Below are 21,431 nucleotides of genomic sequence, written 5' to 3'. Positions count from 1 at the left end.
GTGACCAGAACTGAACACAGTATTCCAGATGTAGTCTGACCAAGGCAGAATAGAGCAGTAAAATTACTTCCTTTAATCGGGACACTGTACTTCTGCTGATACATCCTAGAATAGCATTAGTTTTTTTGCTGCTGCATCACACTGTTAACTCATGTTAAGTTTGTGGTCTACTAAGACCGCTAGATCATTTTCATATATATTACTGGGAAGCCAGGTGTCCCCCATCTTATATTTGTGCAGCTGTTTCCCCCCCCTGCCAAAGTAGTACCTTGGGTTAAGTACTTAATTCGTTCTGGAGGTCCGTTCTTAACCTAAAACTGTTCTTAACCTGAAGCACCACTTTAGCTAATGGGGCCTCTTGCTGCCACTGCGCCACCGCTGCACGATTTCTGTTCTCATCCTGAAGCAAAGTTCTTAACCTGAGGTACTATTTCTGGGTTAGCGGAGACTGTAACCTGAAGCGTATGTAACCTGAAGCGTATGTAACCTGAGGTACCACTGTAGAACCTTACCATTGCTGAAATTCATTTTGTTAGTTTGGGCCCAGTTCCCCAGTTTGTTAAGGTAATCCTGAATCGTGATTCTGTCTTCTGAGGCATTAGCTACTCCTCCCAGTTTGGTGTCATCTGCAAATTTGATGAGCATCCCCTCAATTCCTTCATCCAAATCATTTATAAAGATGTGGAACAGCAATGGACCCAGGACAGAACCCTGTGGCACCCCACTTTTGTTTTTTCTCAGGATGGTGAGGAAACATTAGTGAGCACTCTTTCGGTTCAGTCAGCCAACCAGCTACAAATCCACCTAACAGTTGCCTCATCCAGCCCACATTTTACCAGCTTCCTCCCAAGAATATCATGGGGGACTTTGTCAAAAGCCTTACTTCAATCAAATCAAGATTGAAAATCCACCCCCATCGTTCTGCCCGGACGTTGAGGTCCAGCGCCAAGGGCCTTCTGGCGGTTCCCTCATTGCGAGAAGCAAAGCTACAGGGAACCAGGCAGAGGGCCTTCTTGGTAGTGGCACCCGCCCTGTGGAACGCCCTCCCATCAGATGTCAAAGAGATAAACAACTACCTGACATTCAGAAGACATCTTAAGGCAGCCCTGTTCAGGGAAGTTTTTAATGTATGACATATTAGTGTATTCTTGGTATTTGTGGAAGCTGCCCAGAGTGGCTGGAGAAACCCAGCCAGATGGGCGGGGTACAAATAAAAAATTATTATTATTATTATTATTATTATTATTATTATTATTATTATTATCATCACACTATGCCCACAGCATTCCCCTGGTCCACCAAGCTCAATTCTCTTTCAGCCAAATCCCAGCAGTGTTTCACTGTCCTTTCAAGGGATAGTATGCATGCCACCATGGGTAGTTCAGACACCATGCTGACTAGCATCCAGGTCAGATGATACACCTATGGTGATAAGTTATCACCTGTGACTGCTGCTGTGCTGCATGCCATCCATGACATGTAATCAGCTCCTGGTACACACTGTCATATGCACCCTTTGATGGCAGCAGCTCTATGAATGGACTGTCAATACCATCCCACTGAAATAGTACGTTTGATCAGCTTCAGAGCTTTCTGGAAAAGCTCACTGACTATTCTACCTCCTTTTATGAAATGAGGATGTCATGAAAAGAGAGAGGCTGCAGAGCATTATATGAACCAGCACTTTGGTTGATGAAGCTACTGGGTGGCCTTGGTCATGCCATAGTTTTTCCACCTAGCCAGCCTGCACAGGATGAAGTGGGACAAACCTTCCATGTGCACCAGCCTTAAGCTCCTGAGAAGAAGGGTGATGGCTCAAAAAACAAGAACAAGCAGTTAGTTATATCTGCCAAGATAGAGCTAATCAGCCACCCTTATGCCTCAAGGCAAAATAACAAAACCGGAGACTGAAAGATCTCTCTCCATATCTTTCCTCTGCAAATTTGATGGTGTGTAGCGTGAACTAAGCTTTCAAAACAAGAAACAGCATAGTCAAGCATTAAATACACCAGCAAATAAATGGCTTGCTGCTCGTTTTGGTGTTGTTGCAAGATTCCAAGACGTAAACATCCAAGATGGGGAAATATATATTCAAATGACTCACATCTCCCTACCTGCATTTTTTAAGGAAATGTATAGAAAATGGGTGTGTGGAGTGAAAGGGGAAAGGACAGAATGTCTAAGAAGAAGCAGGTGGGGATTTCTAAGGTTTGGACATGCCCTGTGACTCTAAAGGTCATTGCCAAAGTTGAGCATGACTGTCTCCAGCAGGAAGATTTGAGAGTAAGATGTGCATGTGTGTAATAAGCCCCTCTGTTTCTAATTCCCATAACTTGGGAATCTTAGCCCAACCAGGATTCTCTGAAGTTTGCATAGGTGGGCTTTAGAGATGCATCAATCAAGATACTATTATTCAGAGATAATCGTTACACGTTCATTTTATACTACTAATGGGGGCTCTGACCGCTTGTATAGATGAAGAGGTAAGCTGTTTTTGATTAAGTTTCTTTATTTATTTTCTATTTTACGGTGCTCTCCCTCCTGATCCAAACTGTCCTGAAGGGCCTTGACACTTTTAGATTTTAAACTATACGAATTCAACAATTTAAAAAAGCAACTTGTTGGCTGCAAAGGTAAATCCAAGTGGAAACTTCCAGCTGTTTGACTTTTCTCTGCAGCATATCACTGGTGTAGAATCACTAGTGATTTCCATGGGGTATTTATTGACATTTTCTGTAGCCACAGTTTGTTGTTCACTTGCGAACCTTCATTTGTTTTAACAGATCATGCCATGCAGAGGGAAGAGAGGGTGGACATTCAGACATGCAAGAGCAAATCCTTGTGTTAATGGAACAAGAGATTTACCACTACTTTGGATACAAGCCTTTGTCGTTGTTGATGCAACAGGCTAACACAGCTTTGGAAAATATTAGTATTTGTACTTTTAAAGCAAATGGTTAACTACCTTGAATAGCAATCATAATTGAATGGTTCATATATCTGTAAGGTTTACATTTATAGTTAACTTATTGACACAAGCAGTGTTAGAAGTTTTACTGAACAGGTTTCTCTTATTAGGAATTTGTCAGCTCTCTTTGGGCAGAAAGAAAGGCACTCATTTCCCGTTCCTGCCCACCCCACCTTTTCTGGAAGCCAGTCTGGCAAAGCTAATTTGACTGAGTCACTTAGCATTATTATTCCTTGCCTTACAGGCACCTTTGCCATAGTATGTGATGACTTGTATTCATTGCTTTTGTCAGGCTATAACCTGGATGCTGAGCTCAATATCTTAGATGTGTTCATGGGCGTAGCCAGGGGGGCAGGAAGGGACAGCCCCCCCCAATCAAGTAAAACAACTGAAACAACTAACTGACCAATCACGACAGCTCTGCCCCCCTAACAAAGTCCTGCCCTCCCCAAGAAAAATCCTGGTTACGCTCATGGAGGTGTTAAAGCTTGGAGGATACAATTAGGGGTCAAACCAAGCAAAAATTCCAAAAAGAATGGGTAAAATATAGAGAATATCTTAAAAAGCAGCGCCCTTAAATTAATACTTGGACTTGTTTCGATTGATTTCTGCAGAATAATTTATGGTTCTTAAGTTAAAAGCAGTAATAAAAAGGGGTAATAATGAGCTAAAAAGGAGACAGTTTACCAAAAATGGAGGGGGGGAACCGTGTTGAGGATGAAGGAAATTAATTAGAAGAAAAGAAGAACTGAAATAAGGTGTGTGTGTATAATTGATTAAATATGGTATATATATGTGTGTGTGTGATTATTTGTTTTGTATAAGTTTGTGCCTTTTAAAGTTAACATTGCTTTAGGACATAGGAAGCTGTCTTATACCAACTCGGAGCATCAGTTCATCTAGCTTAGAATTGGCAGCACTGGCTGCCAGCAGCTCTCCAAAGTTGGAACCTGAGACCATGCACATGCAAAAATATTGTGCTACAATCCAGCTACAGCCCTGGTTTCCTTGCCTTGCCTATTTAAAGGCATGCACTGTATTTGTAAATATTTGCACACACTATTGTTTGGGGTCTAAGGCAAGGTGCAAATTGCATCAAGAACACACAGATGGGCAGAAGAAAAGCCCCTGCCCTCCAGAAAGCCCTCAATGTCACCCCAAACACAATCACATCTTTTATCCCATTGATTAATCCCAAAATGTATAAGGCTATACAGTCATACCTCATGTTTCATCCGCTTCATGTTCTGTTCTTTCAGGAAGTAACCCAGAAAGGGTTACTTCCGGGATTCACCGCTTGCACATGCGCAGAAGTGCAAAATGACATCACGTGCATGCGCAGAAGCGGCGAATCGCAACCCCCGTGTGTGCAGATGCGCTGCTGCGGGTTTCGTTCTTTTCATGTTGCGAACGGGCCTCCGGAACGGATCCTGTTCGCAACCAGAGGTACCACTGTATACAAGTTCTGCTTGCACAACGATATTGCCACTCCACATGCACACTGTGTGCCCTCCCCAAAATCTGCTACGAGGCTTAGGAGAGCCCCCAGAACAGCCCAAGGAAGGAGGAAAGAGGAGGTTGTTCCAATCTGCTTCGCAATACTTTGCGCACAATGCAGGTACATCGGTGGGGAGGGATTCAACAAATCGCTATGGTAATTGTCCCATCAGTGTATGCATTTCAGCATGCTAGACAGAACAATTCCCACTTCCGCCTGCTTGCTGTTCTTGGGGTTCTCCTGAACCCCCAGAGCTTAATTTGGAAGGTGAGAGGGGTAGAGAGAGGGTGGACAGCCCTCTTGCACTAGAAGAAGTCCTTGCCCAGACTTCCACTAACAGGACTCCTTAGCTGAATTCAGTGCTTTTTTTTCTGGGGTACGCAGGGGTACACATACCCCTAAACATTTTGTGAATCTTTGTACTTTTGTCCATTTACTGTATTTATTTCCCCAAATTTGAACTATAAAATGGTGACTTTCTTGAGTCAAAATGAGAGTACAGTGGTACCTTGGGTTAAGTTCTTAATTCGTTCTGGAGGTCTGTTCTTAACCTGAAACTGTTCTTAACCTGAAGCACCACTTTAGCTAATGGGGCCTCCTGCTGCCGCTGCGCCACCGGAGCACAATTTCTGTTCTTATTCTGAAGCTAAGTTCTTAACCTGAAGCACTATTTCTGGGTTAGCGGAGTCTGTAACCTGAAGCGTATGTAACCTGAAGCGTATGTAACCCTAGGTACCACTGTACCCCTAAACATTTTTTAAGGAAAAAAAGCACTAGCTGAATCTGGCCAAACAAAACATGTCTTGAAAAGGAGTTCAGGAAAACCCTGTCTGCCTACTTTTTAAGCCACACTGATTACCTGTGAATAGATCCTGTAACTGCATTAATATGTAAATACTGATGAGTGGATTATGCCCTACCATTCAGACTTCACCTCAGGCATATCCATCAGGTACCATGTATAAACCGAAGCCAAAGGAAAAGAGAGAAATGGAGACTTAGGAATCTCTGTGAAGGAACATGCAACCAGGCCAAAATCAGCTGGAAAAGGCGAGGAACTAAGTACCCATTTTGCACAAGGGAACACAGCATATAGCTTCAACCAGTTGCTCACTTGAAGAAGCTATTAGGAGTAGACAGGAAAGTGGATGGGGAAAGGGTTAAGCATCTTCTCCACTCAAAACCACCCTTCCCGAAACTGTTTTGAATCTTTAAAGAACACGAACATTATAGGGACTTCATTGCATACATTTGCACATAACCTGAAGTCAGTCCCTCAGGTAAGGAACAGGTGGAAAGAACAGGAAGAATAAGACAAGGGAGAGAAAGACAAGCCAGGCATAGAACAATAGATATGTTCTACAGCAGCATCTTAGGTAGCCTTCACATTTACCAGACACGTCCTGTTTCCTGATTTCCTCTTATGTCTTCCCAGGAGGCCCAGGGATACAATTTGGCCAGGCAAACAGACATAACAAACAACTTCTGCAAAACAGAGCTTACTCCATTCTCGTGTTTAGGACACAGAAACCTGCTGACAGCTGTTCTCTGTGGTAATGTACACAGAAATCGGCCTGCGACCTTACAGTTTTAGGTTTTAGAAAATCTTAGCTTACCTTTGCCTAAGTCTCTACTCTCTGTTACGGATCACATTTGAACCTCATTTACTGAACTTTGTGTGCACAGCGTTTCTTTGTCGAGGAAAATGTGGAATTGTCAACCGAGGAATTATGTGTATGTCCATCTGCGCAATTTTAAAACAAAAAAAATTACTGTTTATTTCCACTTTCTGTAACTGCTGTGAAGAATTAATAGGCACTGCTAAATTTTAAGGGGGTGCAAATTGAACCACCTTAGATGATGAAGAGGATGGTCTTATGAAATTGCTGTGCACTCCCTTGGCAGGAAAATTATATCCTGAAAGCTGGCTTATAAATTATTTCATAAAAAAGTAAGAAAATCACTGAACCTATTTTACTTATTTATTCATATTTAACATATTTATATATTGCTCACTCAGCAGACAAACTCTAAGCGGTTTACAAAGAACAATCTAAAATGTTCATTTAACTGTATCAATAAAAGCAAACTTATAAACAAATTAATATAGAATGTTGTCAATATATAGATTAAATCAGCAATTTCAAAGACCATTATACATAGTAACATTACATGATAAAGTTACATGCCTGAGTGGCTTGCCAGATTAAAAAAGATTTTTCAGAAGGCACTGAAAACAATGCAAGGAAGGGACCAGCCTAATGTTAATGGGCAAGGCGTTCCAATATTTATTTTATTTATTTGAGAAAAGTAATTATAGGATAGAACAGAAATTCAAGTAAATAAATAGTATATCATTGTACACCTAGGATCTACCGTTTATACTTGAAACATCGCCTATAGATCCACTCTGGACATTCTTTCAGATATAATAACAAAAGAACACAGAACCAATATAAAATGTGTCAGTTGGACTATTGGCTTTGTGGTTGAGTGTATTATTTGCATTTGAGTGTTTTAAAAATATAGTTTTTTAAAAAAAATTCTAAAATTGGGCATGTTACATTGTTGAAATATCAGGAATGGTGGCAGGTTTGGGGTTTTTGTTTTGCTTATACAGCCACATCAGGTTAGCTGGGGCCAGGATGAATTCATCAAATATATTTCCATTTGCGTCCTTAATCTGGATTGGAATCCAGGTTCCCAGAGGTAAAAAGGCTAGGCCTGATTCCTAATCCACTGGACCCTCAGCTTCATAAACAACCCCTCCCCCCATCTCACAAGAGGCTTCCCAGTCAGCTCTTACATTTCCCACATTTATTGCTAATTTTGTCAGAGAATATAATGTTATTAAAAGGGGGCTCTGAGGTTAATCTTTATCCATACGCGAGAAAGACGTGACACGATGTCACCCAATAATTGGGATCTTATCAGTTCAGAGTATGTCAAGAAGAGGAAACAAATCAGACCACAAATGGAAATGGAACGTGCCCATGCATTATTAGCAATTTGTTTTGGGTTTTTTCTCCTTCCCTAGCAGAAAGGACTGGTGGGTGAGAAGATTTCACAGGCAACCCGGTCTATGAGACAGAAATGATGCTGTGATGGAGCCATTACTAGCAACAACAACACAATGCTTTTTCTCTGCTGAGGCTAACTGTGCCAAATATTGATCTGTTATGGTTTTTTTTTATCCTGCCTGTCCTCCAAGGAGTTTAAGGTGCTGCTCCTGGTTCTCTCCCTTTCATTTTATTCACACAACAAGCCTGAGAGGTAGGCTAGGCGGGGAGAGAGAATACTTGGCCCAAGATCACCTCAGTGAGCTTCATGACCTAGTGGGGATTTGAACCAGGATCTCTCTGGGCCAAAGTCTAAATAACAGTACTATTCTGTCAATTAGAGCAGCCAACTGCTGGTTTCAAAAACTCCATACTTCTCCTATAGCAGATGTAGGGAACCTTTGGCCCACCAGATGCTGCTGAACTACAACTCCCATCAGCTGCAGGAAGCATGGACAATGTCCAGAGATTGGATTTGGATTTGATATCCCGCTTTATCACTACCCGAAGGAGTCTCAAAGCGACTAACATTCTCCTTTCCCTTCCTCCCCCACAACAAACACTCTGTGAGGTGAGAGACTTCAAAGTAGTGTGACTAGCCCAAGGTCACCCAGCAGCTACATATGGAGGAGCGGGGAATCGAACCCGGTTCACCAGATTACGAGTCTACCCCTCTTAACCACTACACCACACTGGCTTTCATGATGATGGGAGTTGTAATTCAGCAACAGCTGGTGGGCCAGAGGTTCCCCACATTGGTCATGTAGTCAGGGCCTATATTGATTTGACTGCCTTTTCAGACTCCATTACTACTGTTTTACAGTTTGGTCCAGTAAAATGCTAGCTGGTTGGCATTCTTAAGTGCAGTTAAGTAGCCTGGTGAATCCAGGCTCCTGTTGGATTCAAAATCTCCAGTACTCCCTCACTCCTTCTCAACCCCCACTGAAGGCATAAGGAGCACTGGCAGTGAAGCTTTCTGCTGTTGCAATGAGCAAGGAATTCCATGGTATCCTATATCCTATAGCCCCCCCTCAACCGCCCTCCCAGGGGCTACAGGATTGCTCCCTAAATCAAGGTAAGACTTATATTTCTCATCCACAATTCATGTGTATCACCTGCTCACCTCTGATTATGTTTTTGGCTCCAGATATAATTTTCCCAGGCCTTTACGTCTAATCTGTTTTAATCTCATCTCCATCACTACACCAGTGTGGTGTAGTGGTTAAGAGCGGTAGTCTCGTAACCTGGGGAACCGGGTTCGAGTCTCTGCTCCTCCACATGCAGCTGCTGGGTGACCTTGGCTAGTCACACTTCTCTGAAGTCTCTCAGCCCCACTCACCTCACAGAGTGTTTGTTGTGGGGGAGGAAGGGAAAGAAGAATGTTAGCCGCTTTGAGACTCCTTTAAGGGAGTGAAAGGCGGGATATCAAATCCAAACTCTTCTTCTTCTTCTTGAGAATTTTATGCTCAAAAGCGGCATATAACATAAATAAATAAGATGGCTTTACTATGCTGCTTTTAGATTTATTGCTTCTAGGATTTCGTGTTTGTTTTTTAAAACCTATTTTGTAAACCGCCCTGCAAATGCATTTGAAGGACAGGGTAGCGATCCCTAAAACAAACACTTAATTTACACCTCTTTGGGAATTTGTTTCCATACTGTGGTGGCCAAACACTGTGGCAGCACTTGGAACAGCTATGCAAAGACTCAGGAAAACCTCCTGGTTCCAGGCACATCAAGTTCAATCACTTGGGCAGTGAGACTGGCAAATTCCCTGCCTGAAGCTATTGTTATTCACCTTAGATGAGTAGGCAAAGCTAGAAGAATGCATTGGTTTCAACTCTGCTCCTCCTTTCCATGCTAGGGGGGAGGAAAGAGCAAGTTTCCAGGCCCTCCAAGTGTCCCTTGGAGGGCAAACTTCTAAACCCTCCAAATGCCCCTATTTTCCAGGGGCAGTCCCTAGATTTACAGAAGCTGTCTTGGTTTCTGATTTGATCCTGGAGTGCTCTGTTTTCCCTTAGGACGCTCTTATTTTCATTGGAAAAATGAAGTTATGCGACCCCTGAGCCAAGGAGATAAGACATCAAAAGGCAGCTTCATAGGAAAGATTTTTAAAATGTCTCTTAAACGCTATGTTTTTATATTTGTTGGAAGTCATCCGGAGTGGACAAGCCAGTCAGATGGGTGGCGTATAAAGAATAACATTATTGAAATAGGATGTCCCTAGTTTCATCGGAGAATAGTTGGAGAGTATGAATTACTGGTCCCAAAGTTACTATGATCTGCCTCCCAGCCACTGCTATGAGACAGGTGAAAAGGCACAATGTATTTCCCTGCTTCTCCTGGTCATTCTGGAAACAACTTGCGGTAAGAAAGTGGAAAGTTGGGTGATGATAGAGAGTCAGCGCGATATAATAGAGGACCAGGGACAGTTGAGTTCAGGTCTTACTCAGCCATGAAGCTATGTGATATTTCACCAGTCATTTTGCCCTCTCTGTGCTGAATACACCTTGCAAGTTTGCTGCAAAAATAAACTATCAACTACATTGAGCTTTGGGGTGGAAGATAAGGATATAGAAACTAATGCATTTGCAACAGGTATAGCAGATGTAAATGTGTGTGTGCAGGTTAAGAACTGAATTGTGATGGAAGTGCTATGGGGGTGTGGCATGTTTGTTTAAAATGATATTGCACTTTGCAGCATTATGCGCCCACTTAAAACAACTCAGTTAAGAGGGTCACCTAAACAATAGCATTTTTATTATTGGCTTGCAGAAGGTTGTCATGGAAGGAGCTGAAACGGTTCTTCTCGAGAAGCGAGTTCCAGAGCCTGGGTGCAGACACTGAAAAGGCCCTCTCCCCAGTTGCCACCCAGATGTTGGCAGGGCTCAAAACTCAGGTAGGTTTATATGGGGGGAAAGCTGCCCTTCAGGTAACCTGATCACAAAGCATTTAGGACTTTATCGGTCATAAGCAGCACTTTAAATTGTGCCAAGAATCAAACACGCCGTCGTGTTCAGCCTCTCCCTCTCCCTCGCTCCTTTTCCTCTTCACAGGGTACAGGTAGTGGATTGTGGGAGAGGACACAGGTATGAACACTTGTGCAAGTCTGCAGGCTCAGATAGATTGGATTATTTGCAAAGGTGTTCAAGGCCTATGGAATATGAGAACCACTTATCTAGAGATGGTTTGCACAGGCCTCAGCACACAGCTTCTACCACCGTACCGGATTGCTAGAACCAGCCTGGACTAAGTTTACCTTCGGTTAAGGGTTCTGAGGCTCACAAGTGACAAAAGAATTTCTCCCCGCATCTTGGTCTGAAGTTCCATATGCCGGTGGTTCCCACTCTGCACTGCCAGTCTGCTTGAAAAGTACTGAGGGTATTAGCGGACCTTTAGTGATTTATTTATTTTTGCCTGTTGTAGCAATCTTAATGCACTGTGTAAGATGGCATTCTTATTGCTTCTCCTTACCTGGGAGAAGCCGACTACAACTGAGCTTACATCCGAATTATATGCATAGGATCAGGCTGACAGTGACAGGGGTAAAGCATGTCCGTTGAACTGATCCCTGCCACACGTGTTTAATTATCTGCTTTTTATTAGCTATCAACAATAAAGTTATTTAAAAACTGTTCAAAGGAGCGATGATGCCTAGGAAAGACTCTGGTGACCCAGATCAGGTGAAAGTCAGGTTCAGACATCAACAACAACAACAACAACAAATAAATTGCTGGATTCCTCTTACTATAAAACAATGGTGTAGTAAAGAAAAGCAACAGGTAAAGGTTCTCCTCCCATATTCCTGTGGTGATGGTGGTTAAAACTCTACCTTTGCACAACCTTTATTTTAAAAAATAATTGCACAAGAAGCTTCTTTCATATTAAAATCTGGCTGCAATCCTGTTTATAGTCACCTGGGCAACTGTATTTGTTGGGCTTTCTTCTGAGTAGACATGTATCGGATTAGACTGCCAGTTATTTCCCTGCCCCATCACCATGAGCAAATGTGGAAAATACCTTGAGTGTTACTCGAGGAAGATTAAATGCACTCCCCTCTCCTAGCAGCTGCCAAGGCCACACTCCTACTGTGAATTCTGCCTTCTTTCTCCCTTTAGTGGTTTCCACATGCTTTGCCCTTCTCGCACAAAACTACCCATGCACATTCACTCTTTTTCCTGGTTGCTGTCTCACTTCCCCCCAGGCCTAACAGACACAAGCCTTGCTACTTCCTATTTGCTCTTCTCTCACAACTTCTTCCTTCTCCTCTTATGACATGATGTAGAATTTAGGAGTATGGGCACAAAGGCTGGAGATGAAAGGTAGTTGTTTCCCTCTCCGCAAAGGTGACAGTAGCAACGATAAAGCCCTCTGTTGTCTTCTCACTGTATTCCTTGGTCAAACAGGCCTTTTAGATTTTCGCGGTGCATCGAAAGCTGCCAGACCTGCTTGAGCAGAAATGATAGTGGAACAAAAAGGAATAAGTGTGTGCATGCCTCAGATAATAATAGCTCTAACATGTCACTTTCAGCTCTCTAAAACAGCACAGATCGGGAAGCTTTGACCTTCCAGATGTTGTTGGATTCCAATCAGCCCCGGCCATTATAGTCAAAAGACAGTCAAGGATGTTGGGAGTTCTAATCAAACAACATCTGAAAGGCTACTGGATCCCCACCTCTGCTCTACAGTCAAACAACATGCAGTCATCAGAATTTGTCTTCCTGGATCAGGATATCAATTCTTTGGCTCAAGTAGTGTCTTTATAAAAACAATGATTGTCAGAAGTCAATGTGATTTAAGTCCTAGCCATTCCCTTCAATGCAAATCTAGGATAATTTGTGTTATTGTCAAGTTGTTACTTCTGTTGTGAATGGGGGCAGCGCTTGGCTAATCAACTACTGTCTCCCCAAAGTGATCAGCTGGGCCTGGTGGCGTTTGACTATCAAGAAGATGCCAGAGATAGCCGTTCACTACAAATCAAATCTAGGATAATTGCGTTATCACAATGTAGTTCCTGTTGCTGTTGATGGTGGCGGTGCTTATTCACCATACATTTAACTGAACGTCACAGAATGTGCTTTTTACATTTTGTGAACATTTGATTCCACTCTTTATATTTCACCCCTATATGCCCATGTAAACCCACTGGCTGAAGACAAACATTGTGCATCTTATGAAGCAGTCTGTAGCCCACAAAAGCTTAGGCCCCCTGATACAGAGGTAGTCAATGTGGGGGCTTCCAGATGTTTTTTTTGGGGGGGGACTCCGCAACTCCCATCAGCCCCAGCCAGCATTGCCAGTGGGTGTTGCAGTCCAGAAACATCAGGAGGGTACCACATTGCCATCCTTGCCCTGTGTGTTGATCTTGAAGGTGCCCCAAGACTCTTTGATTTGTTGCAACATGCCTACCACTCTGAAGTTGCTTTTTGGTATTCGATATTCAAGCACATAGTTCCTCACATTATGGAGGTTCCACTTGTGCCAATAGCTTTTGGAAGAACCAACAATCGCTCCAGGTTTTGACAGGTCCTTGGGCAAGATGCCCTTAGTGGGTCCCCTTCCCGATTGGAGATAACCGTATCATGAAGGAAGTTCCTTCTCATTGTAAGCTATTGTTCTTAGAAGACAAAGTGACACTGCCGATTAACCTCTTGCGAAAGCTTCGGTTAACCAGATACACTATGACAACTGTAACTATCCCTTGGATCATCTGAATACACCGTAAGCAATTATTTAAAGTCTCTCCTTTTGCCTGACACTATAATTATAATAATTGCATCCTGAAACTATTACTGGATGCAGAATTGTGTAGCAGAATTAAATATATGACAGTATATACCAAGCAGTTAATCTTTAATCACCTGCCCCTTTACTGATTAATTTATAATATAATCAATCTCTGTTATTTTCCCCACACTATACATTTCCCAAACAATATATATGGCGTCTGTTTATAAGATACTGAAGCAAATATAAGCTAACCTGCAGCTGAATGTCATGTTTGGTGGGTGCGAGGTTCCTGCAAAATTCAAGGGAGCAAGAAATTGTAGGAAAACCACCCGGTAGCTAAATGATATGTACCGTATGTGAACCTTTGCCAAATAGTGTTGGATGCGACCAATGGGAGTTGTATCTCAAAACACGTTGAGGGCACCAGGTTGGAAAAAGCTGTCACACACCATTGCATTATATTCCATTAACTGCTGCTTCCTTGTACATTCAGAAACTAAGTGTATGCTTTGCTGTGCTGTCCTAGAAGATAATTTAAATACTAGAACTGTCAACATGAGCTGGCCTCTTGAGATTTTTTTTTTTTTACATGGAACTTTGACACTGTGTTAGCAGCTTGTGTTTCAGTGCAGCCGGTCAGAAATTGTGTTTATTTCTGTCATAGAATTTATACAAACAAAACAATGAAATTTAGAAAATTATTAAAATCAATGATACGCACAGCAACCGTTTTAGGGGCATCTGATTTGTGTGTGACTGTGCTGAACTCAGAAGAGACCCAAAAACATCCCCAAAAGGGGCGGAATGGGGTGGGGTGTTTTCAGACTTTTCCCAATGTTGTTTCAAATATACGCAATTTCACTTAAACGTGCCACGTCTTGGAATGTAATTATGCGGCGTAGGAGGTGTCCTAATAACACCCCCAGCTCTAACCTTCCTCTTGGCGGATAAAGAGAGAGGCATTTCTCTTTCCATTCGCACAGCCTGGCCTCAACTTCCCTTCTTGCTCACCTGTTTCCCTTCCCTTAGAAGTGAAAGACAAGCACCTGCTGCTTGCAAGAGAGGAGGGACCAGGGACTTCCTTAGCACTGCTCAGTTTCCTCAGGAGGGAAAGGGGGGAAAGTGCAGGCATCCCAGGTAACAGCATAGCCGCTCCCTGGCAGAGCCCAGGCTTGGCTCAGCTCCCCATGCGGTTTCCTCAGAAGGGTGGAGGACGGGATACACACTGAATCATGCCACAGCAAGAGGAAGATTCCTTTCCTCCTCTCCTTGGTACTGCCTGGAAACTGAGCTCTTTTTCCTCCTGGCATCCCCAGAAGGAATTTAGGCAGGAAGGGAAAGACTGGAAGCCCACGGAGATATATTTCTGCCCCTAAGAGCAGTTTCTAAAAGCTGGAAGGTTTGGAAGGGGAGCAAGCAGGTACGATAGTGGCAAAATGTCTATCCATAATAAGAGATAGGCTATTGTGCTCCTGGACTATGGCAGGCAGTAGGAGAATCATGTTGTTACCTGAGATGCCTTCACTTTGGGTGTAAGACTAGCAAATGTGGTCCCCTCCAGATGTTCCGCACTCCATCTCCCATCCATCCCAGCCAATTTGGCCAATGATCATGGATGATGGGAGTTGCAGTCCCCTCAAAAAATCTGGTGTGCCCCCCCCATTTGGCTACCCCTGCCTTGGAAAGAATTCTCCACGAGTTGCTTCCGTTTCCTGGTCCAACCTGCTCTGATTCTTTCCTTTAGGAGGAATTTCAGTGTGAGTTGCTTCCTGTTCCAACCACTAGTCAGGAAGGCACATGGAAAATTGGAAGGTGCCTCATATAGAGGCAGGCAGACTGTGGATCTAGCTAGCCCTGTCTTGCTCGCTCAGGCTCTCAGCACATCAAAGTCCCTGAGGCCTAAGTCTGTCCCAGCTTTCTTCCAAAAAAACCCCCCATCTTAACTGGAGCTGCCAGAGAACAAGACTTCTGTTCTGTCATTGACTCTCCACTCATACCTGCCTCATATTCTGAGCACAGCTGCTCTTAAAACATCCAGAATTAGCCGTGGAAATATTCTATATACCGAGAGAAAATTCATTTTCTGGAGTGTTTCTGCCAAAACAGGGCCAGAAGGAGTGGGGGAATGAAACATCTGGAAACCTAAACAGGAACACTCCAGATTGCAGCGTTTTGTCAGACATTTTGTAAGATGGGGAATCTGTGGCCCTCCAGATGTTGTTGGGTCTACAACTTCAATCAGCCCCTGCCAGCATGGCCAGCGGTCAGGGATGATGGAAGCTGCAGTTCAGCAGCATCCCGACCCAAGGAAAGCTGTTAAACGTAGCACTCAAAGCTAATAATAAAGTATAGCAAAAATGATATTAAAAACCAGAAATAACAATGCTTCCGGGGCTGTATACCTGTTAATATAGTTATGCCAAAACTAGAACTCAAGGCCACCTCCAAGAGTGTTTTGATTCAGAGGACCAAACAGTTTTCTCTGGATACTTTTTACTTCCCTGTCAAGCATAGCAGGGAGGGGAAATGTGGAAGCAAAGAATGAGCAGGAAAAAATTCCATATTTTTCAATGGTCTCAAAGCCAAGTTAAGGCCACAATCCTCTGCATATTTATTTGGGACTAAGACCTATTGGACTCTGCATGTGAGCAAATGTTCTTAGGATTCTGCTGTATGCTTGGAGATTAAGTGTTTGATCATATCCTCTTACAAAAATAGCAGGGGCATGGACCACCCTGTGCTACTGTAAAAACCAACCCTCAACCAACCAGAAATTAATTTGATAGAGGGATTTTTTTTAAGAAATCTGACTTTAGGGGTGTTTTTTTTTTGGGGGGGGGGGAGGTGGCTGGTACCAGATTTCTTAAACAGAGGATTTTTTTTTAATCCACTAGCATCCTCCTCAAAATATCCAGGAGTCTGGGCCTACCTTATGCCTCAGGAGAATTATTTACAACCACCATTGTCTGCGTTTTAATTGCCAGGTGTTTAATCAACCTAAACCTAGGAGGGCTGCGTGTGTTTATGTAGGCCTCCCCGCGCCTCCTTCTTCGTCTGGATGGTGGAGCAACTGGTGACACGGAAGGGATGCCCGCCGCCGCCGCCGCCGCCGCCACCCAGGGCTTCCATGCCTAAGGTTGCAAGTGTATTGCTAATTGCTGGGACTTGTTGCTCCATCCGCTCCAGGCTGGAAGGCAGCAGCAGCAGCAGCAGCCACGACGTGGGGCTTCTCTCTGCCTTTCTCGTTAATTAGACGGGAGAGAGAGAGAGAGAGCTCAATGCGCGGCACCTGGTTGACAATGGATTAAGCAGCTCGAGACAGGCAGCGGGCGATCCCTTCAAAGACGATACTGCACCGTCTGCATCCCTAGCGCTTTATCAGTCCCTAACACTCAACTGCCTCTCTCTGCGCAGCGGCGGCGGCGGCGGCGCTTCCTCCTTGCAACTGCAAGCCTGTAATGGAGGGGAGCAGCAGCAGCAGCAGCCAGATGGTACTTTACCACCGAGAGACTTTCTAGTCTGGAAACTTCCCTCTTTCTACCATCCTTTGCGTGTGTGTGTGTGTGGCGGAGGGGGGTAGAGGAGGAGGAGGAGAGCAAGCAAGCAAAAGAGAGGGGTGGGGGGGAGTTATTTCTTATTGCAAGATTAGTTGGACTTTTGTCCCGATGGTTAGCAAAAAGTTGCTTAAGCGAGGAGCAGCAGGAGGAGGCTGAGCTGGCTCCGTGCAACTGGGAGGAGGAGGAAGGAGAAAAGTTTTTTACTCACTTCTCGGCTGCGAGGAGCAGAGCCCCTCCCAGGCGAGGAGAGGGAGCGAGCGAGCGAGCGAGATAGGGATGCTACCGCTTGCAAGAGGCGGCGGCGGCGGCAGCGGCAGCAGCCTGGCTGAGTAACACGTCCCCGGGAGCCTGGCCGGAGCCACACGTGATGCGCCTGCCTCGGAGGGTGAGCGGGGGCGCGCGGTGCGGGGTGGGGGGACTGGGGGCACCGTCGGGCGCCGCTGCCGGGCCGGAGGGTTCCTCGGCTTCGCCTCATCCTCCTCCGGGAGGGAGGAGAGGACGAAGGGAAGTTCTGGGGGAGTTGATGAACTTTGCACATCCATCGAAACGCCATTTTGAATTCGGCTGCTGCTCGCTCTCCCCCCTCCCTCCCTCCGGAAACTTTTGCTTTCCTTTGGTAATTGCGCGTCCCCGGTCTTTCCCGGTTATTATCCTTAACTTTTTTTTTTTTGAGTGGCGTGCGGGGGGGTCGGGAGAGGGAGGTGTGGGGGGGGGGCGGCCGTGCATCATCATCATCCTCATCACCATCCTCGCCGCTTTCCATCCTGGCTCGAGCCAGGCAGCCCAGCCCGGAGCAAGTCCGACGTAAGTAGGCGAGGCTGATGCCAGGAGGGCGACTTTCTACCTGCGCCTCTTGGGAAGGAGGAGAGAGGAAAGGCGCAGCTTGGGAGCGAAGCTGCCTGGGGGAGCTTCCGAGGCGTGCAAAGAAACTTTTTTCCCCCTTACGAACGTGCGGATGGATGGGTGGGGATGAGGAAGGAGGACACTTGCGGCGAAAGGTAGAAAGTGCCCCCCCCGACTCTCTTGCTGGTGTTGCAAATGTAGCTTTTGGGGAGCGAGCGAGAGGTGACCGGGGGTTTTTTTGTTGTTTGCTTTTTTGTGTGTGTGTGTCGTGGAGGAAAGTTTCTGAAAAGTTGCTTGGCAGTGGTGCTGAGCAGATGCTGCTGCTGAGTTGGGGCAGCGTTCTCTCTCTCTCTCTCTCTCTCTTTCCCATCCCCCGCTCCTCCCTGCCTCCCCTTCTCGGCTCCCCCCACCGCTCCTTCCGTGTTGCAAACTGTACCAACCAGCAACACCCGTTGCAGCCTGTTGCCTGCAGGACCTGATGCTCATCCATATTAAACCGTCTGAGCTCAGGAATTCATCCAGATCATCTCTCTCCCTCCCCTCCTACTGCAAAGTTTATTTTTAACCAACGATTTGGATGGGCCTGCGAGAAGGAGAAGCATCTTTTAACCCAATTGGCCTCCGCTCCCTGCAACTACATCCTCCTCCGGCTCGCTCTCCTCTTCCTTCTCCAGCAATTTTTTTTGTTGTTGCGTTGGGGTTGTGCGAGAGAGGGAAAAGCTTTTATGATTTGAAGATGATGGGGAGCGAAGCAGCTCCCCTCCCTTTAAGTTGAAGTGGAGTCGACTCTCAAGGTACAACTCTTCTCTTCTCTCCCCCCCCCCAAAAAAAAACCCCTGGTCTCTTTTTCCTCTCTCTCTCTCTTGGGCATCTGCTAACTTTTCCCCCTCCTTGTTCGCAAGGGCGGTTGCTGGAAGCATCTGTGTGTGTGTGTTGTTTCTGTCGCTCCTTTTTAATATATATATAATTGTACTTTGGTACTTCTCGTTCCCTTTGCCCTCCCCTCCCCTTCACCCTCGGGGGTGGGGGGGGGAGAGGGAGAGGTTGGAGCCTTCACAAGATCAGTTCTGCTTCTCTCTCTCTCGCTTGGCCTTCAGCAAAGGTGCACGCGCGTCATCCTTCTCCTTTCCTCCTTGAATACTTTGGAAGGGTTCGGCGCGTTTTATGGTCCTTTGGGGTATGTGTATGCGTATGTGCGGGAGGGTATCTGCGCTTCCTTTTCTCTCCCCCCCCCCCGTTGTACTGGGTCCGAGGGACATCTTTCTCTCCCCCCACCCCTTCCAATGGATTATAGGAGGAAACGCACACACGCATCGTCACGAGTACAGGAAGGAGCCCCGCGTGCGTCGGAACCTAGGAAAATGTGTCGCGTGTCCTATTTACTTCTGTTTTCTTCTTTTACTTCTGCGTCGAATTCTGAACTTAACTGGTCCAGGTCTCTCTCTTTTTCTGTGTTTTTTTTTAAAAAAGATTCTTCTCGCATCTCTTTTTAATCCTTTTAATCGACCCTTTCGGATTACGAACAACGACGTCGCTATTAACTCTCCCACCCCCTTCTATCCCCCCACAATTGCAACATCCAAAACTTCTCTAAAAGCGCCCCCCCTGCTCCCCCCTCTTCGCCTCTCTCCGTGTTAATGCAGACTAGTCGGGACTCGTCTCTTAGGAAACTGCGACCTTAATCGTTGCTAAGAAGCAGCGGGGGAAAGGTTTCTCTCTCCTCCGCCCCTGGTCGAAAGACGTATTTCCCTGCCCCGCCACCCTCTCCCCCCCCCCCCGCTTTTTTTCCTTAAAAGATTGTGGCTGCAAAAAGAAAGAGATGATGTCTCTCCTTTCTTTGGGAACTTAAAAAGGGAAAAGAAAGAGGGGGACAGGAAAAAATAAACACCCACCCAATCTTTTATGACCTCCCCACACCCATGCAAACATGGAGGGAGTTTGCAAAAAAAGAGAGATTTTCTCGCCGCTCTTTGCAACTTGATCAAACTTTTTTTCTGCCCTTGCTCAAACTTTTCCCTGCCGTTGGGCTTGTTCGCTGTTGCCTTTATTTAACCGAGAGAGAGAGAGAAGGTGCTTTTTGTGTGTGTGGGTGTATGTGGGTGAAGAGCAGCCATGGAAAACGTGGTGGTTGCTCTCCTCCGTCCTCGGCCAAAGTAACTTCCAGCTTTCTAGCTCGCAGTTGTGCAACAGGCAAAGAGAGGCATCTCGTTGCCGGGCAGAGTAGAGCAGCGAGAGAGAGGAGGCTGGAGATGCTGTGAAAACTTTCGCAGAGGGAGGAGGAGGAGGAGCCGCCGCCGCCGCCGCTGCTGCTGCTTGTTGATGGTGGAGGTGGATTGAACTTTGTCATGTGGGTTGATAAGTTTGCTCTGGCTCTGCCCTCCCCTCCCTCCGGCTCTCTCCCCCCCACCCCCTCTTCTTACCTCTTCGTTACACTATCTGTCTCTCCCTCCTCTCCCAGTGCTCTGCAATGCATCCTTGATGGGTTATAAAAGAGGAGGGGAGAGCGGTTTCTCTTAGCTCAGCACATTTGTGCTCCTCTGCCTGGCGAGGAGAGAGAACGAAGAGCCCAGGTCCCGATGGACAGTCCCAAATTCGGAAGGGGCTTCAGAGCAATACCCAAACTGCACTCTTCCTGGGGAGATTGGGGGGGGGGTTAGGTTGTTGTTTTTTCTTGGGTGGTGGGGAGAAAATAACTCATTAAAATGCCATTTCCTTGACTTTTAATGGTATGACTTTGAAAAGGATGGCGGAGTTGCACTTCCCTTCATTTTTCCTCTTGAGATGGGATTGGGTGCTAGCTGGGGGAAATCTATAGCATATATATATATATATATATATATATGAAGAGAGAGAGTGTCATCTGAGCATAAATCTGGTGCCTTCAGCCTGAGAAGGCAGTTAAGCTAGTTGGTTGATTCCTGGCAAGGGAAAAATGCTTGAAACTTTACATTTTTTGACTGCCTTTTACTTTGCATATGTCTTACCTTTTGGACAAGGTCGCTCGTGTTTAAAGCAGTTTTTCTCATCCTTTGGGCAGGAAAAAAATTGCCTGTGCGATAGGGGGAATCTTAATTCTCTCTGCTTTTCACACCGATGCTTGCATCTTTTAAGATAGCTCCTTTTTCAGTAACTCCTGGAATTGTGACGCTTCCACTAACTATTGGCTGATATCTTTAAAAGGGTACGGTGGCATGAGGAATTGGATGCAGTTTGGGAAGGGTTAGAAAAAGTTGCCCTCAGCGGCTTGGTTCTCTCTCCTCAGATGAATATGTGTATATGCGCATGCAGGGGGAGATAGACATGGACCCAGTGACTCATGGTCACACAAGCCATATTTGTTTTAGGGTTTTATTTTCCCTTTGAAGGCTTAGGGGTATAGACCTCCTCTTGATGTGTCTGCATAATGCCCATTAGCATTAACTGGTGTTGCAAGTACATCCCTGGGAGAATAGACCCCTTTGTGTGTTAGAAACTTAGAAACAGCATGGCTCCATCATCCAATCAATCAAGTTACCACAACACTTCTTTTCATCCTTTGCTTAAGACACACCTAATGGCTTTAATTGTTTCAGGGCAATTGGCCAGAAACTGATGTCTTGTGTATGTGTGTGTCTGCCTCTTATAGCAATCCCAGCCATATACACGTGGTGTTTGTTAAGTTTGGGTTAATGTAAAATTTTGCAGACTTTTTAAGCTTAGGGGAAAGCTACCTGAAAATTTTCAGCTAATTTGTTCCCATTTAATAAAACTGTCCCCCCTCTTATAATTAGTTTTTA

The 21,431-nt window shown here is 45.2% G+C and overlaps 1 protein-coding gene and 1 long non-coding RNA gene across 10 annotated transcripts in view; both read left to right on the top strand.

Moving 5' to 3' along the window:
• Positions 1-8,539: 8,539 nt before the first annotated feature.
• On the top strand, positions 8,540-13,817 carry LOC307220997. The gene is made up of 3 exons (XR_013841263.1): positions 8,540-8,600; positions 10,301-10,424; positions 12,057-13,817. It is a non-coding gene; the product is annotated as an uncharacterized lncRNA (long non-coding RNA).
• A 2,640-nt stretch (positions 13,818-16,457) lies between these two features.
• The window catches only part of RREB1 (ras responsive element binding protein 1), a 135,787-nt gene continuing 130,813 nt past the window's right edge, over positions 16,458-21,431 (top strand). For 4 of the 9 annotated variants that reach the window (XM_079984903.1, XM_079984904.1, XM_079984896.1 and 1 more), the window contains exon 1: positions 16,907-17,197. The gene's annotated coding sequence lies outside the window, so the exon portion shown is untranslated. Of the gene's footprint in view, positions 16,747-16,906; positions 17,198-17,496; positions 17,617-17,703; positions 17,811-18,812; positions 18,833-21,431 lie in introns of those variants that run through there. The other 5 variants (XM_079984900.1, XM_079984897.1, XM_079984898.1 and 2 more) reach the window with 5 other exon arrangements.

This window comes from Podarcis cretensis (genome assembly GCF_951804945.1).
Source record: "Podarcis cretensis genome assembly, chromosome: 7".
Lineage (NCBI taxonomy): Eukaryota > Metazoa > Chordata > Lepidosauria > Squamata > Lacertidae > Podarcis > Podarcis cretensis.
This window is presented reverse-complemented; position numbering and strand designations above follow the sequence as displayed.